Source organism: Dermochelys coriacea, chromosome 3 (assembly GCF_009764565.3).
Source record: "Dermochelys coriacea isolate rDerCor1 chromosome 3, rDerCor1.pri.v4, whole genome shotgun sequence".
Classification (NCBI taxonomy): Eukaryota; Metazoa; Chordata; order Testudines; family Dermochelyidae; genus Dermochelys; species Dermochelys coriacea.
Window position 1 is genome coordinate 169,455,179 of NC_050070.1, and position 19,343 is coordinate 169,474,521.

Sequence of the window (19,343 nt, forward strand, 5' to 3'; positions counted from 1 at the left end):
GTTTCAGGGCTAGCTGTTCCAGTATTCTCTGAGTGGTCCCTTGAGAGCATTCATTTAAGGTTTACAGCTCCTAGCCATCACCTCTCTTCAGTTAACATTTATACCTCTTTCCCTCCCTGCAAAAACCTTACTAGATGTCATCCATCAGTCTTATGGTGCCCTAGTAAACCGAAGTCTTTCCACAAGGGTTCAGGGTCCCCCTTGGACAGAAGATCCTGTAAGCTTGTTAAATCAAAAGGAAGACCACAAGAGTGTGTAAACTCAGCTGGTTATATCAAAAGTCTTTTCTTTGTTGGTCTCATGAAACCCAGTTTGAACGATTGCATATGCAATCATCTCTGAAGGTGTTTACAGCCTGAGTGATTTGATTCGATCTGCCCCTTACCTCATTTGTTTTTAGTTCCTGGAGGAGCTATAGTAACCAGCGGTGAGCCCCCTCCCATATGTGGGCGCCGTCGAGGGGTAAGCCGGCAATGGTGTGCCACTCAAAGACACTGTCCTGGCACCGCTCCCGGAGTTGGTCTTGGTCGAGCTCCGACTCCGCAGACTCGCACTTGCCAGCAGCCCAGAAGGAAGTTGCGGCACCGGCAGTGGGTCGATGCGAAGAAGTGCCAGAAAGGCATACTGCTCTCCAGCACCGCCCAGAGACCGCACCGGGAGGAGTTGAGATGGCCCTCGCCAGAGGTCTCCCACAGACGGTCCCGGTCCAGGGAACGCCAGTACCAGTCCCGGTACAGATCCCGGTCCCGCTCCTAGGGGTACTAGTACTGCTTCCGGTCCCGCTCAGCCAGGAGCTGCTTGTTCTCAGCCAACGCAGATCATTGGCATCGCCATGGCCTTAGCGATCGGCATCGCCGCAGTCTGATGCTGGCTCCGGCTGCTATAGCTAGCTGCACTGGAGCCCAGACAGCAGGGACCCTCATGGGAGCTGGCAAGCTCAATGGGGGCCGCCAGGCCATTGGCCCTTCTGGACTCCTTGGGCCTATCAGGAGCGCCAAGGGGCCCCGTCCAGGGCAAGTTTCTCAGTGCAGTGGTCCTGGTCCCTGCACCGACACCAGACGGTGCCGGAGGCAACAGTATCCAGGCGTCCAGCATCCCCCCAGTATAGACCAGAGAGTACGGCACTGAGCCTGGTGCCGTCCCATGGACTCCCGCCCCGGCCTGAGCCGGGGGCCCCTACCAGGGGAGATGGGGAGCAGGAGGACCAACCCGATGAGGCGGTGGCGGGTACAGAGGTATCCGGCTCTCCGCCAATAGACCATAGAGCCCAACAGGAACTGCTGCATAGAGTTGCCCAAAATTTGGGGTTGCAGGCCGAAGAGACAGTTGTGCAGGAGGATCCCATGGTGGACATTTTGAGCCCCAAAGATCCATCCAGAATAGCGCTCCCGCTCATTAAGACCATTCAGTCTAACTATAAGACTATATGGCAGATCCCGGCCTCCAGCACTCCAATGGCTAAAGGATTGGAGCATAAATACTTTGCCCCATCTAAGAGCTATGAGTTCCTATTCTTCCACCCGAGTCCATGCTCCCTAGTGGTTTTGGCAGTGAACGAAAGGGAGCACCATGGACTGCAGGCCCTGGCCCCTAAGGCCAAGGAGGCAAAATGCCTGGACCTTTTTGGTAGAAAGGTGTACTCATCTGGGGGTCTTCAGCTGAGGATTGCAAACCAGTAGGCCAGCCTCAACAGGCACAATTTCAACTCCTGGGCAGCAGTGGGGAAGTTTAAGGACAACCTCCCGCAAGGTTCCCAACAGGAGTTCACGGCCCTAGTGGACAAGGGCAAAGCAGTAGCCAAGACCTCTCTCCAGGCCTCCCTGGATTCGGCAGATGCGGCAGCTAGAACAATCGCGTCGGGGTGGTCAGGAGGCTCTCGGCCTGGCTCTAGGAGTCAGGCCTGCCCCCCGAGGTCCAGAATACGCTCCAGGACCTCCCCTTCAAAGGGTCCGGGCTCTTCTTGGACCAGACAGACGCGAGGCTGCATAGCCTCAAGGACTCATGGGCTATGCTCAAGTTGCTGTGTATGCACTCCCCGGCGACCCAGAAGAAGCTCTTTAAGCAGCAGCCTCCCCTTCAACGTCAGTACCAGCCTCGCCATAGGCATGAGCCTTACCGTAGGCGAGGCAGGGATAACAGGTGATGGCACAGCAACAATAATAGCAATAATGCACCGGGCCAGAACCAAGGGCAGCACAAATCCCAGCCAGGCACTAAGCCAAGCTTTTGAAGGTGCACTTGAGGACAGAGTACCAGACTAGCCACCGGATCCGTCCCTTTGTTTCCTGAACCGCCTGTTCCGTTTCTCCCATGCGTGGTCCACCATTACGTCAGACCGTTGGGTCTTATGCACGGTTCAGAATGGGTACTCGCTGCAGTTCGCCTCCCTCCCCCTCTCTAGCCCCCCTTCCCTGTCCCTCTTCAGGGACCCCTCTCACGAGCATCTCCTAGAGGAGGAAGTCTGTTCGCTGCTATGGGTGGGGGCGGTAGAGGTGGTACCTCACGGCCTAAGGGGAAAAGGGTTCTACTCCCGGTACTTCCTCATCCCCAAGGCCAAAGGGGGCCTTCGCCCAATCCTAGACCTGCACAGGCTCAACAAATTCCTGGTCAAGGCCCAGTTCCGCATGGTCTCTCTGGGCACCATCATCCCCTCCCTGGATCCGGGAGACTGATACGCCGCCCTCAACATGAAGGACACATACTTTCATACCTCCATTTTCCCAGCACATCGGCGGTTCCTACGCTTCACCGTGGGCTGAGAACATTATCAGTTTGCGGTTCTCCCATTCGGTCTAGACACGGCCCCAAAGGTGTTCATGAAGTGCATGGTGGTGCTGGCGGCCTTCTTACGGAGGCAGAGAATCCAGGTGTACCCGTACCTCGATGACTGGCTCCTGGCGGGCCGCTCCAAGGCGGAGGTGCGGGGCCATGTGGAGGTGGCCCTTAGATTGTTCTGCGAGCTGGGGCTCCTAGTCAACGTTCCCAAGTCCACACTCATACCCATGCAGAGAGTGGAATTTATAGGGCCGGTCCTGGACGCGGTGCAGGCCAGGGAAAGCCTTCCGGTATCCCGATTCCAGGCTATCCAACAAGCAGTGGCCTCCCTGCGCCAGTTTCCATCAACAATGGCCAGGTGCTGCCTGCAACTGCTGGGCCACATGGCAGCATGCACATACGTGGTCAGGCATACCGGACTGAGACTCCAGACTCTGCAGGCATTGCTCACTCAGGTGTACCGCCCAGGCAGGGACCCCCTGGACTTGGTAGTGACAGCCCCAAGGGATGTGCTGGACTCCCTGCTGTGGTGGCAGTCCTAGCCTGTGGTTTGCGAAGGCATCCCTTTTGCTGCCCACTTCCAGACCTGATGCTGGTGACGGACATGTCAGACCACGGATGGGAAGCTCACCTGGGGGACCTCATGACGCAGGGGTTGTGGACCGGAGCAGAGCGGTCACTCCATATCAACGTGAAGGAGTTCAGGGCGGTTTGTCGTGACTGCCAGACCTTTCACGCCATTCTGAGTGGTCACAGCATGACAGTTCTAAGAGACAACACTACTGCCATGTTTTATATAAACAAGCAGGGCGGGGCTCATTCCTCGCCACTCTGTCGTGAGGCTCTCCTCCTCTGGGATCTTTGCATAGCCCATGCAATTCACCTTGAGGTGTCCTATCTCCCTGGGGTGCGGAACGAGCTGGCAGACTCCCTCAGCAGGTTATACCACATGCACGAGTGGATGCTCAGGGCGGACATAATACTTTCGCTCTTCCGTAGGTGGGGGTTTCCCTGGGTAGATCTGTTTGCTACCAGGACCAATGCCCAGTGTCCGTGGTTCTGCTTGTTCCAGGGCCACCGCCTGGACTCACTTGTGGACGTGTTTGCGATCCCGTGGAGAGGGGGCTTGATGTATGCCTTCCTCCTGCTCCCCTTGGTGCATAAGGTCCTGCTCAAGGTGCACAGGGACAGGGTGGCAGTGATCCTCGGCCTGGGCCCGCCAACACTGGTACACATCACTCCTAGAGCTGTCGATGGAGGCCCCAGTAGTCCTGCCCCTATACAGGGACCTCATTACACAGGATGGCAGGCGGCTTCTCCACCCCAACCTGCAGTCACTGCACCTGACGGCATGGAGGCTCCGTGGCTAAATGCCCTGGAGAGCCAGTGCTCTCTTCTTGTGCAGCAGATTCTGCTTGGCAGTAGAAAGCCCTCTACCAGGGTGGCCTATATGGCCAAGTAGAAAAGGTTCTTGTGTTGGTGTGAACCCCGACAGGTGCGACCAGGCCAGGCTCTGGTGTAGGCCATTCTGGAGTACCTCCTGCACGTCAAGCAGCGAGGGCTAGCCCCGTCCTCGTTCAGAGTGCACCTGGTGGCCATCTCTGCCTTCCATCTAGGGTTTTCGGGGGGCTCGGTGTTTTCCCACCCAATGGTGGGGCGGGTCCTTAAAGGGTTGGAGAGGGTGTTCCCGTACTCCTGCCCCCCAGTCCCTCCATGGAACCTTAACCTGGTCCTTTCTAAACTCATGGGACCCCCTTTCGAGCCCCTCGCTACCCGTTCTCTCCTCCACCTTTTCTGGAAGGTGGCGTTTCTGGTTGCCATTACCCCGGCCAGAAGGGTGTCCGAACTGAGATCCCTCACCTCTGAGCCACCGTACACAGTATTTCACAAGGACAAGGTGCAGCTCCAGCCACACCCCAAGTTCCTCCCTAAGGTGGTTTCCCAATTCCATCTGGGCCAGGACATTTGTCTGCCAATGTTCTTCCCGAAACCCCATACGGACCCGAGTCACCGCAGCTTGCACACCCTGGATGTGCGTCGAGCGCTGGCATTCTATTTGGAGCGCACCAAGCCCTTTCGCAAATCTGCGCAGCTGTTTGTGGCTGTGGCCGAGAGGTTAAAAGGCCTCCCAGTGTTGGCGCAGCAGATTTCGTCTTAGATTACAAGCTGCATCCGGGTATGCTATGAGCTCGCAGGTGTTCCAGCCCCGGCAGTCACGGCCCACTAGACCAGGGCGCAGGTGACTTCCACAGCGTTCCTGGCACAGGTCCCGATCCAGGAGATCTGCAGAGCAGCCACCTGGTCCTCGGCACACACCTTCACAACCCACTATGCGGTCAACCAGCAGGCCAGAGAGGATGTGGCAGTTGGCAGAGCGGTCCTCTGAGCAGTTGTTCTGTGACTCCTACCCTCCTCCAGCGGTAAGCTTGTAATTCACCTAATGTGGAATAGATGTGAATAAGCACTCGAAGAAGAAAAAACAGTTACTTACATTCTGTTGTTCTTGGAGATGTGTTATTCATGTTCATTACACCACCCACCTTCCTACCCCTCTGTTGGAGTCGCCGGCAAGAAGGAACTGGAGGGGGTCGGGCCGGTGGGGGTATATATGCGGGGTGCAGTGGCGCCACTCGGGGGACCTGCCAGCCCGCTGGGAGCCGCTAAGGGAAAAAGTTTCCGACGCTTGTGCACGCAGCGCGCACACACCTAATGTGGAATGGATGTGAACAACACATCTCAAAGAACAACAGTTACGAGAAAGTAAGTAACCATTTTTTTTCAAGAGCAATAAAGCTACAAGCACTGGTTCTTCTTTGAGTGCTTGCTTATGTCCATTCCATATTAGGTGAGTGTGCTCACCACATGCACCGGTGCCGGAAGTTTTTCCCTCAGCAGTATCCTCTGGAGTGGTGCCCACATGGTGTGGTATAAAGGGCACTGCCAGCTCCCCCCACCCTCAGTTCCTTCTTGCCACCAGTGATGGTGCTGGAACGTGTGCTGCTTCGGCTAGCATTGTCTTGTTCTCTGTTCGTATGAACTCTGTAGAACTTGTAGTATAGTTGTAGATAGTTGTAGATAGTTGTTGTTACAAGTTAGTTACCCTCAGTAGTAGCTTTGAAGTTCTCATAGTCTCGAATGGGACTCAGCCGGGGGATGGGTATACCCCATCCCCCGGCTGAGTCCCATTCGAGACTATCCCCATGCCCTGATGCCCCATGACTATAGTCCCATGCTCTGATCCCCATGCTTTAAACCCTGCGACCGCTGCAAATGGCCTATGCCTGTCAGCGATCTACATACCAGTTGCCTAAGGTGCTTAGATGAGGGGAAAATAAGCAACAAGTGTCGTATCTTCAAGTCCTTCAAACCTAGGACGAAGAAGGAGTGCAATATCCGTCTAAAAGTGCTCCTAATGGAATCAGCACTCCAGCACCGGAGCAGTGGTCCAACTCCGCACTGAGCACTATGACCTCCATGTGCAGTTCTCTGGCGGCACCATCCATGAGCTGGCACCGGTCCCCCTCCACAGCTCCAGTCAAGAAGCCAAAAAAGACAGTGAGGGGAAGATCTACCTTCCAGAAGAAGAGGGCTGGGAGAGAGCCAAGACCTGTGCCGGAATGCTCAACACCCTCTTTGGGAAGTAGGGCCCCCGCTCAGGTCGAGCAATGCAGCCCATCCCATACTTTGCCTGCAACTCCAGATAGCGGTGCTGGCCCCAATCAGCTTCAGGTGCCGTCAATGCGGGAAGCCTTTCAAGCAGATCAGGAGATCCTGATACTCCCAGTGGCACCCACACCGGCTCCAGCAGTACCCTGGTCTTGGGGAAAACCTGCATTGGGACCTATGCATATGTCCCCGCCTCAGTGGCACCATTCCCCATTGAGGGGGACGTCCTGTCATTGCTCGCCAGTCCAAAGCTGTCAAGCCTCAGGACTGGACAGGCATGCTCAGTGGAGCCCACTTCAGTCCCTGCAGTGGAGGCACCAATCAAGGGACTTGAGGTATACCTCGCCGGTGGATTGGTGCAGACCCTCTGTGGCATGTGCCACCTGCAAGAACACTGGGACTGGCCCTGACCATCTCTAAAGGCCCGGTACTATTCACGGGACTGATCGGGAATCGGAGACCACCGATCACCAAGCCATCATCGCCCATCTCCAAGAAGTAGGTTGCCCTACTCAGGAAGGTCTTTCTGGCAACTAGCCCATAGTAGCTTCCAGTCCCGTTCGACATCCCAGTAGTGGTCAAGTAGCTTGAGGCGTGGCTCGCCAGGTGTCTGACGCAGATCCGCTGAACGCCATCAGTCCCCAAGACCCTGACTAAGACGCCAGCCTCTATTGGACAAGTTGGCTTCGGGACACAGTGACTAGCACCGGTCAGACAAGAGCCGTCGCTCCACCCGAGTCTGGTCGCCTGGTACCGACCGCTCCGCTTATAGCTCCTGCATGGAACAAGGTTCCCTGACTGCAGGACAAGCCCTGGTACCTACGGTGCCACCTACATCATCAACACCGATGCCTGTCCCATGGCCCCAAGTGCAGTGGCTAGTGCCTTGGCAACCTTCCCAAGCTGCTCAGTCGGTATCGGGAGCCTCAGAGAGGCCAGTGGTCTCAGTGTCCCATCCTGCTCCGGTGCTCGAGGACCAAGGGAAGCAAGCTGTGGGCCATGAATGGATGTGGAGGTTCCCACGGCACCAGTATTATTCTTGTTGTCGCCAGATGAGGCTATCACGGGGCCCCCTCACCCAGTTCCTCAGGATGACGCCAAAGCACACCAGGAACTTTTGAAGAGGGTCGCTTCCAACCTGGGGCTTCAGACAGAGGAATTGGAAGAGCTCTCGGACTCTCTGTTTGACATCCTCTGCTGCTCGGCTCCTGCCAGGGTGGCTCTACTCGTTCATGAAGGGGTTTCCAAAATCACTAATGCCCTGTGGCAGACCCCCTCTTCCCTGGCCCCTATCTCTAAGAGGGCTGAATGCAAGTACTTCATGCCAACCAAGGGGCATGAGTACTTATATTCCCATCCAGCCCCCAATTCCCTTGTAGTCAAGGTGGTTAACCACAAGGAGAGGCAGGGACAACCCAGGGCCACCCCCAAAAATAAAGACTTGAGGAGGCTGGATATCTTTGGATGTAAGATTTATTTGTCTTCCAGCCTTCAGCTGAGAGTGGCCAACCACCAAGCCCTTCTTGGCCAGTATGGCTTCAATATGTGGCAAGCCATGGCCAAGTTCGAAGGGTCACTTCCCGAGGCTTCCAAGAAGGAATTCAGAGCAATCCTCAATGAGGGCATGAATGCAGCCAGGGTAGCCCTCCAGCGCATCAGATGCTGCTGATGCAGCTGCCTGCACCATGGCTTCCGCTATCTCCATGCAGCGAGCCTCCTGGCTGCTCCTCTCTGGCTTGTCCACTGAGGCCCAGCAGTCAATGCAGGACTTGTGCTTCGATGGCTGGGCCACAGCAGCCTCAGGGCCTGGGGAGCCAGCCTTGGCATGACCAGCCCCACAAACAAGCCAAGGGCTACAAGCACTGCCCGAGCTACCTGCCTCCATCCTCTGCCCTGTAGGGCTCGACCTGTACCAAACAAGGGGCCAAACAGTCCCTTAGAGGGTGTGCCAGATGGTGACCGACTAGACTATTTCCCGGATCCATCTTTCCCAGTGTTCTCCCACTGCCTTTCCCCTTTCCTCCCTGTATGGATGCCTAATACTTCCTCAGCACAGTGGAGCAGGGTTATACTCTCCAGTTCCTTTCGTGGTCGACTTCACTTACTCTTCTCGGAGAGCTGGACTACTGGGGTCAATTGGAGAGCTCTCTGCCATCGATTTAGCGGGTCTTCACTAGACCCACTAAATTGATTTCTGTTGCATCAATTGTAGCAGAGTCAATCTCCCCATAGTGAAGACCAGCCCAGAGATGGAATGCTTGGTGTGGTGTCAAGCTCCTAAATTAACTCAGTCACCTAAGTTAGTTAAAAAGACCTTTGGAACTGGTATTTCTAAGTGATGCTGTGATGTTACCCATAAAGGTTCCCTAGCTAACGGCTAGAATTCAAAATACCATCACCGGTGATCACTTCACATACCAACGAAAAGCAGCTGGTCTTCAAAATAATTCCTTCCCAATTGCCTTTTGTTTAATATTATCTGCTAGAATGCTAAGTCTTGAAGGGAGAGTATCAGTTGAAACACAATTTGGTGTTAACTCAGTTCCCAGTGGTCAACAACTCCTGTCACAAATATTGACACTGAAATGGGGACTTATTTTCATCCAGAAGCGAGACCAGTGGTTCTCAGCCCACGGCTGCTTGCAGTCCAATCAGCACACCGCTGCAGCCCATGTGACATCCTCAGGGCCATGCAGGTAGTGTATATATTGTATGGATGCGGTCCACATAACACATAGAGAACTGCATATGCGGCCCACAGGGGTATATATGTGTGTCGAGAATCACTGAGTTGGACCCTGGCTTGAATGAACAATAGAGAATGAACAAGAGTTGTGTCAAGATTAGAGTGATCAGATAGAAAGTGTGAAAAATCAGGACTTTTTTTTGGGGGGGGGCAGGATGGGAAGAGGGGTATAGATGCATATATAAGACAAAACCCCGAATATCAGGATGGTCCTCATAATGTTGGGACATCTGGTCATCCTAGTCAAGGTCAGGGTTGAAACATTGGCAGGGGATGCAGACAGGCCTGCTGATGGGCGGGCAAAGGCGGCAATTTCCCAGGGGCCTAGTTGTGCATGCCTAGGAGCCCTGCAGCCCTTTAAAATCATCTGGGCAGGCCACAGGGCTCCTAGGTGTGCACAACTGCTCTGGGCCCCACGCTTTGGGGGCCCTGTGGGCTGGCACAATTGGTCAGCGTGGTCAGCTCCGGAAGTGACGGATTCATCACTTCCGCCTTGGGCTTCCCCCCTGCCCCTCCCCAGGGACGGCCCTGGACCTGTGGCCCAGAATTGCTGTCAGCAGGCCTGGATGCAGGGTAGAAAGGGGGAGTTTGCAATGCCAGTATCTGTGCTGAGAATAAATACAATATATAGGGCTCCAGAGCTGTAAATCTAGGACCTTTTAAAATGATTAATTAAGGTTTCCATATTTACCCTGAACATGAAATCTTCCCTTTGCTCCCTATATTTTTATGTTCACATTTTTCAGTTACACACCCTCTGCTCCTAACTAGGGCAAAAATTCTCCTCTCTGATCTGCAGTGCACCTTCACCCGGATCTTCACTGCATATAGCAAAAATACAACACAAGCAGAGATAAGGATAAGATTTTGTCACGAATATTTTTAGTAAAAGTCACGGACAGGTCATGGGCAAAAAAGAAAAATTCATGGAAGCAGTGACCTGTCTGTGACTTTTACTAAAAATATCCATGACAAAATGGGAATCTGCAAGTCCCCACATGGCCTGAAATGGGGCATCCCCGCAGCGGGTAGGAGCTTCCTGTGGTAGCTGGGGGCTGCGGGATACCCCTGGTGTCCATGGGGGCTGGGAGCTGTGGGGTGCCCCCATCTCCTGTGTCAACCGGGAGCTGCGAGGTACTCCTGTCACCAGCACCTGCAGGGGACTGCAGCTGCGGCAAGCTTGGGTGTTCCCCCATGGCCCCAGTGCCTGGGAGCTGTGTGCGGTGCCCCTACCACCCATGGGGGCCAGGAACTGCAGGGTACCCCTGCCACCCACAGCTCTGGGGGCCAGCAGCAGCTGGGAGCTTGGGGACTCCCCCACCACCAGCAGCTCTGGGGGCCCCCACCGCCCACGGCAATGGGGAGTGGCAGGGTACCCTGCTACCTGTGGCAGCTTGGAGTTCCGGGGGCTGCCAGAAACAGCAGGGGTACCCCACAGCTCCCTGCCCCCATGGGTGGCGAGGGACCCTGCAGCTCCGGACCACTGCAGACTGAAGTCATGAAGGTCACTGGAACTCATGGATTTCGTGACTTCCATGAGCTCTGTGACATAAACGTAACCTTAAGTATAGAATATGCAATAATCCACAGTTCTGAAAAGACTCACCAGATGTGAATGAATGGGGAGAATTTTGCCAGATGTCTCCAGATATCACCAATGCAGACTCTGAACACTAATTAATCAAAGGAAGAAATCAGGACATTACAAATAATAAAAAAATGAAATTAGAAATCAGAAGAACCCACCAAGAACTGTACTGAAAAGTGATAGCTATTTATAAATGTGTGTTTTAACCAAGGGCAAAATAAGAACACAAATGGACAATCAGTTTTCTCTTGAAATACAGGGATAAAACAAATCTCTCTTTGCAGTCAAAGATAAAACGTCATTGGTTTGTAGGCCAAACCAAAATTTTACCCATTTCTTTAATTCTCTGATGGCCTCAAGATGGTGCTGCTGTTCTTTGAGTGTTGTTAATGCTCTCTGTCTTGATATTTGCTAATAAATACAGAGTTCAAGAGTTGGTTAAACTGTATCTTTTCTTTCTCATGTATCCCTTTAGAAAAGTACAAACACATAGTGTTGCAACTTGCTAGTTTTATTTTTTCTATGATACAGATCCCATAGAAATCAATGTGAGTTTTGCAATTGATTTCAATGGGCACAAACACTAGTTTCTGGTTTGGGGCCTGTGATTTGTGTTGCGAGGCATCCAGTTTTCGACCGGAATGCCTGGTCGAAAAGGAATCCTGCCGGCTCCGGTCAGGGCAAGGGTGTTCCATTTTCTGCATTCGGAAAGTTGGCAACCCTAGTTACAATGAAAGTCAACTTGAAACCTTAATTAACAATTGCATTCAGAAGGGAAGATGTTCAGAGTAAATGAGATCACTTAGGCCTGGTCTAGTTACGGTGCTCAGGGATGTGAAAAATCCACATGCCCTGAGTGTTGTAGCTTTGCTGACCTAAAGCTCTGTGTAGCTGCAGCTAGGTCAATGGAAGAATGCTTCCATTGACCCAGCTACCATGGCTTGAGGCAGTGGAGTTCCTACCGTGGCAGAAAACCTCTTCCATCACTGTAGTCTGTGTCTACTCCAGTGCTGCCAACTCTCATGATTTTATCATGAGTCTCATGATAATTATTGTTTTCCTTAAAGCCCCAGCTCCTGGAGTCAAGTGGATATGTGATGATTTCAGTCTTCAATCTTAAAAAAAAAAGTAAGTTTCTAGCCCTCATGGCTGTGAAGAAAGCTTCAAAATGTGACCCCGGAGCATCATAAAGGCTCAAAAAGCAGAAGGCAAAGAAAATAACACCAATTCTATTATTTTTACATCATCTCATGATTTCAAAGCCAATCTCACGATTTTTAGTGAGCCTGACTCATGATATTTGAACATTTGGGATTGGCAAACATAAAGCCTGCCAGACTAGAAAAGACCTATGGGCCACTTCATCAGAATCCCTTCCCTGATTGTAGCCAGTACTGGAGTAAAATCCTTATAGGGTAGCTAATCATCTAATTCTCTACCATGGTGAAATACACAGCCCTGCCTAGATCTTGTCAAGTAAGCGAGGAAATAATTTTCAAGAGGTGCCAAATTCTGGCAGATGCTGTACATGGGAGCCACCAGAAAAATACCCTGCAGGTACAAAAGGCAGGGCAAAGCAGAGCAGATGCTTCCTGCCACCATTTTGGCTGCCCTAAACCATGAATGGAGGCTGTTCCTTCCATAAAGCCCATTGCAGAAAGAGTATTGGAATTCAGGGCCTAAGCACAGCCTGCATGATTGTCTGTTTCCTAATGCATCAGTGGGAAGGATGTTGTTTTTTACAGTGTGGGCCTGATTCTCCACTCCGGGTATGCTTCTATTACCCCATGTAAGTCCCCTGAAGCCAATGGAGGTCTAGCAGCAGAAAACTGGTGGAATGGAGTGAAAAATAGGAATCCATATGGGACCTAGTTGGCAGGCATTTCTGCAGGGAGGAATAAATTGGCCTTACATATGCGCTGGCTAAGTTTACATACACTATAACCCTCATTTGGGGTTGGAAATAGTTATTTATGTACTTTAAAAGGTCTTTTGGGCCACCTTAAAAACCTAGGTAAAGATTCATCTTTACAACTAATCAGCCTGCCAGGCTTTGGAATCTTACTAATATGTATTGTTACATTGCTTTTCCAATTAATGTTCTTTTTACTCAGATCAGCAATGCTAAAAGGTTACTAAACCAGACATAAAGATGCCTTTATCTAATATTATATCACACTGAAGGCAAAGTGCACACATGGGAATTAGTGCATCACAGGAAGGTAATATTTTTTCGAAAAAAACTCTGCAGTCTTTAGAAATGAGCTCATGCCACTAAATTTGGATCTAGATTTCAAACACCTCAAAGGTTTGATAATTCAGATCTAGGATTTTGGTTTGTTCTGTTGTGAAGATAAGGGGACATTGAGCAGCTACATAATGAGCAATTTACATATTTTCAGAATGAAAGTGAGTTACTCTGCTCTCTGATCTGGAATGTACAGGATCATATAGTTCCATGATAGAACCATAAGAGAAATGCCACAGAAATTCCTAGAGGAGTTGGCAGAGCCATTGGGGGTGAATAACACTAGTTCTGAATTCAATCTCTTTCTTGGTTAAAGAATCATTCGTAAACGGATCCTGATTTTCTTCAGAGGTGTTTGTCACTTGTAAATATTCACTGAATAGTTTGGATAATTAATTTTCAGCCTGTAGGCAGTTCTCCAACTGTTCACTTTAACTCTGGAGCACTTGTGAGGATTGTGTAGGGAGATTTTATTGTTGCTGGTTTATTTGATTTGAGCTGAGGTAATTGACAGGTCTGTTTGTTTATTAGCATATTCTCCTTTTATTTTAAAGTAATTAAAATCTAAATAAATGAATAAAATAAACTATTCACTATTAATATTGGTTGGTTATTTAAGTCACATGCTATTGTTTCTGTTCCTGAGTGGAAAAATTTGAAGGGGAGATGATGAATAGTGAATAATGCAGTTTCCAGCATGAATTGTCACACATGTATTTGTCCTAAAACACATGAAATTTTTGGTACTTTTGCGCATTTCATAAATATTCAACACCTGTCTGAATAATTAGGAACAACTAATAATATGATTCCATGATTTGCAGTGACCTGAACTCAATATTTTTACTTGCAAAAATATCTGCTAATCAGTTTTTATTTATTATTTCACCTGTTCTTCCAGTAGGTAACGACGGTCTGGATACTGTAAAAGGCAATGGAATTGCTCTCATGTGGAAACTGTTCCACTGTTTATAAATAAGGCTGCAAGTCTGTCACGGAGGTCACAGACGTTATGAATTCCGTGATTTTCCGGGAACTCCTGGACTTCTGCAGCGGCCAATGCGGTTGACCCCAGGGTCTCCCAGGAGCAGCAGCGGGACCACAGGCCACCCTCCCCCTCCAGAGCAGCAGTGGGGCTCCAGGTCTCCCTCTCCCACCGGACTGCCCACTTCTGGAGCCCCCCCCCCCCCCCCCAGCAGCAGCAGTGGTCCCTGGAGCACCTAAGATTTAGTCAGTGGTATTTATAGTGAAAGTCACGGACAGGTCAAGGTCGTGAGTTTTTGTTTATTACCTGTGACCTGTCCACGACTTTTACTGAAAATACCCATGACTAAATCGTAGCTTTATGTATAATAATTAATGAGTCACTGGTCTAGAGAGAGAGAGAGAGAGAGTGAACAGTCCAGTGTTTAGGGCACCCATATGGGAGAAACAAGATCCAGTCCCACTTTTCCAATGACTCTTCATTGATCCTGAATAGATTAACTTCAACAGGGGAGACTGAGGGAACCCCACATCAGAATATCCCATAGCTAAGTGGATAGAGCAGCCTCCTGAGAGGTGGGAGATCCCCCCTCAAATCCTTTCTCCAACTCTGGCAGAGAGGAAGTAATGGAATGTGGGTCTTCCAAGTGAGTGCTCTAACCACTGGGATAAAAGTTAGAAGGTGGACACCACCACCCCTGATTTTGAATGTGACCCATCTTCTGCTTAGCTGTCTCTAAGCATGCAAGATAGGCAGGCAAACACCTATTTTCCCCTGGCTTGTGGGTCACTCTGCGGCCTAGGCAGGGAATAAGTGAGGCAGCAATGCACATGCCCATAAGAACAGCCATACTGGGTCAGACCAAAGGTCCATCTAGCCTAGTATCCTGTCTTTCGACAGTGGCCAATGCCTGGTGCCCCAGAGGGAATGAACAGAACACATAATCATCAGGTGATCCATCCACAGTCACCCATTCCCAGCTTCTAAAAAACAGAGGCTATGGACAGCATCATTACCCATCCTGGCTAATAGCCATTGGTGGACCTATCCTCTGTGAACTTATCTAGTTCCTTGTTGAATAGTCTTGGTCTTCACAACATCCTCTGGCAAGGAGTTCCACAGGTTGACTGTGCGTTGTGTGAAAAAATACTTCCTTTTGTTTGTTTTAAACCTGCTGCCTATTGATTTTATTTGATGACCCCTAGTTCTTGTGTTATGAGGAGGAGTAAATAACAGTTCCTTATTTACTTTCTCCACACCGGTCATGATTTTATAGACCTCAATCATATCCCCACTTAGTCCTATAATTTCCAAGCTGAAAAGTCCCAGTCTTCTTAATCTCTCCTCATATGGAAACCGTTCCATATCCCTAATCATTTTTGTTGCCCTTTTCTAAATCTTTTCCAATTCCAATATCTCTTTTTTGAAATAGGGCGACCACATCTGCACGCAGTATTCAAGATGTGGGCTTATATAGAGGCAATATGATATTTTCTGTCTTATTATCTATCCCTTTCTTAATGATTCCCTACATTCTGTTTGCTTTTTTGACTGCCGCTGTACATTGAGTGGATGTTTTCAGAGAACTATCTACAGCGACTCCAAGATCTCTTTCTTGAGTGGTAACAGCTAATTTAGACCCCATCATTTTAGATGTATATTTGGGATTATGTTTTCCAGTGTGCATTACTTTCCATTTATCAACATTGAATTTCATCTGCCATTTTGTTGCCCAGTCACCCAGTTTAGTGAGATCCTTTTGTAGCTCTTTGCAGTCTGCTTGGGACTGAACTATCTTGAGTATTTTTGTATCATCTGCAAATTTTGCCACCTCACTGTTTACCCCTTTTCCCAATCATTTATGAATATGTTGAACAGCACTGGTCTCAGTGCAGACCTCTGCAGGGGGGACACCACTATTTACCTCTCTCCATTTTGAAAACTGACCATTTATTCCCACCCTTTGTTTCCTATCTTTTAACCAGTTATCAGTCCACAAGAGGATCTTCCCTCTTATCCCATGACAACTTACTTTGCTTAAGAGCCTTTGGTGAGGGACCTTGTCAAAGGCTTTCTGAAAATCTAAGTACACTGTATCCACTGGATCTCCCATATCCAATTGCTTGTTGACCCCCTCAAAGAATTCTAGTAGATTGGTGAGGCATGATTTCCCTTTACAAAAACCGTGTTGGCTCTTCCAAAAATTACGTTCATCTATGTGTCTGACAGTGTTGTTCTTTACTATAGTTTCAACCAATTTGCCCAGTACTGAAGTCAGGCATATTGGTCTGTAATTGCCGGGCTCAACTCTGAAGCCCTTTTTAAAAATTATCATCACATTAGCTATCCTGCAGTCACTTGGTACAGAAGCTGATTTAAATGATAGGCTACAGTTAGTAGTTCTGCAATTTCACATAAGTTCCTTCAGAACTCTTGGCTGAATACCATCTGGTCCTGGTGACTTATTATTGTTTAGTTTATCAATTGGTTCCAAAACCTCCTCTAATGACACCTCAGACTGGGACAGTTCCTCAGCTTTGTCACCTAAAAAGGATGGCTAAGGTTTGGGAAACATGAGGCAGAAACATAGATGACTAGGAATTTTTTTACCCTGAAAATGTAGGCACTGAGTTTAGGTGCGTAAGGGTATAGTGGGAGCTCTGTGGATTGCAGTGGAGCCTAAAACAGGGACTTAGGTGCCTAAACTAAATACCTAAATACTTTTGTGGTTTGGGGTCTCAATTCATCTGTGAAGTCTGGCAAATCCTGAGACAGACACACGTGTCAGAGTCACTGGCCTACTTGTGTGCTAATTGCTATGAAAAATCTTGTCTGACCAGTCTTACTCAATATTTCGATGCCATTAGGGAAAGAGGATATAGACTTTCTGAGGCTCAAACAGTAATATAAACAAGTCCATCAAGATAGTAGATCATTACAGATAATGATTTCCTGAGGGTGAAACAAAGACATCATATGGCAGTGACCTCAGTAATTAGCTAGACCTCAGACATAAGTACGTTGTTGTTAAAACTAGAAGTGGAAGGAGGACATATTGAGGTGTCTCTGAAGGAAAATGGCATTATCAAGCAGGGTGCAGTTTAATTAAACATCAGTCTATATTTAGGAGGGTTATTACATATCTGTCCCCAAAGAAGAGAAAAATGTTTTTCCTTATAGAAACTGAAAAGTTAAAAATATGTTGTCACTATCATTAGAGACAGGTGTGGTTAGAAAGGTGATGCTAATGCTGTTTGAGGCTCTGAGCATATCAGCCATGCTCTGAGACAGGTAGCAGTGCCTGATTCTAATTGTGCTTATGATAGTCTTACACCAATTTTAATTCAATTACCTTCAATGGTGTTACTCCTTTAAGTGGATTAGAATCATGACCAGAATCCCTGTTCGGTACCCAAGAATGTGTACAGTGTTACCGAATTTCCCTTAGTAATGAGTCAAAGCTCTCATTCCCTATTGTATAACATTGAATAACCTTACTTGGAAGCCATATCTAGGTGTTTTGTGTAACCGTGTCTGTCTTAATTTGGTGTTTGGGGCCCACTCTTGCAACTGATATCTATAGGTGGACACTCAGACCTGCACAACAGCCCAGTTGTATCTATCAATTACAGGAGTAAGGCCTTGGAGGGTAAACTGTATTGTAAACCTGGGATTAGACCCAGGTTTGAGATCAAGCTGTCCACACACAAATCTTTCTGGCTCAGGTCAGCAAGATCTCAGGACCTGGGTCGTAGGAACACTCCAGGGGTGTATGTATTTGAGCCCAGGTCCAAATCCCCTCATTCTGCAGTCTGAATATAGTTCAAGCCTGGGTCCTCATGTCTGGAGAGTTTGCCAATGCTATCCAAAAATCCTCTGGGCCTGTGTTTCTTGACCCTAGAATCCCCAGAGCTTCCACTCAATTCCCAGGAACTAGAAACAACCCCACTTGTCTGAGTACAGCTGCTCAGCATTTAACTCTTCCTTTCCATGCTGACTGCTCACCTGAAAACACATTTGACAGTCTCCAGTGACAGCTATGGCCACCAGTGGAAAGAAGCCCTACCCACAGAGTGCTGCCTAGCTGGCCAGAGGAACACTGCTAGATTCTGGTTAATCTCTGCTGTGAGGCAAGCAAGTAACTCGGCTTTGGTAAGAGTGCAAGGAATGATCATGCCTACAAAGAAATGGAGAAGAAGCTTGCAGTGTTCGGGTGCCACCAGATCACCTATCAGTGCAAAGATTGAGTCAAGTGCCTGAAGACCAACTACCCGAAGGTCAGGGAGAGTAATGACACCTCTCAGAACTCCCTGTCTACCTGCCACTTCTATGAACAATTTGACCAAGTGTTGGGGGCTTCAGTGAGCACTGAGCCCACAGTGGTGCATGAAAATCTGCTGAGCAGGGATGGCACCTTTATAACCCTGAGACACAGGCACCGCCAGAGCAGACCCTGCATGGATGAAAGTGAGGAAGTGACCCTGGTTCTCATACTGATCACTGAGGAGGCAATGTCCCAGAGCTACTAAAGCACGTCCTAGTCCATAGTTGGAGGAGCTGTCTGGGAGGGAGTAGCTGCGCTGGAACTGGCGGGAGAAACAGAAATAGCAGTGGAATCTAGAGCTGGAGCTGCAGCCAGGTATTCTGCTGCCTCCATATGTTAGGTTATTAATATGCAAATGAGTGGGATTTCTGGCTTATCACCCAATGAAATTATTATTACTAGTGGGGGGTCGTAGCCATTAATAATGGAGCACACGCCAGTGCCATGGCATCACCCCCCCCACACACTCACGCACATGGAATTCAAAATGGATACCAGGAAGTGAAAACAAAAGTTAAACAAACAATTATTATGGAACTTTTACTAAAAATGTATCAGGAATGGCAGGTACCTTGTAGTCCTTTTATCTAGAGGTATGATCCCCAAATGTCCCGGAGTGGGGGGTATGTGGTACATGGATGGTTTATTATGAGTCCAAAGTAGCCAGGCGGGTTGTGTGTAGTCCATGGAGCCCGTATTGTAAACCTGTGCTGTATTGGCTGCTGGAAGCACTGCACGAATGCAGAGTGCTTTCAAGGAGGGTGTAATATGTCTTCACGCTATGGCAGCATCCTGCTGATTTACCTCATGAATTTTCACCCAGTCCCAGCTTCTGATGCTTGTGAACTTCTCATGGAGTGGAACTCCAGATGGATGGTAACATTTCAGGGCAGGGCTCCCTCTGTAGCTCATGAGTTCCTTCCATTTGTAGTTGTGCTGGGCATTGACCAAAAGTCTAAAAAGCTCTTTGACATACATGGAAAGTATTCCTTTGGGCTTGGTCTCTCTGCC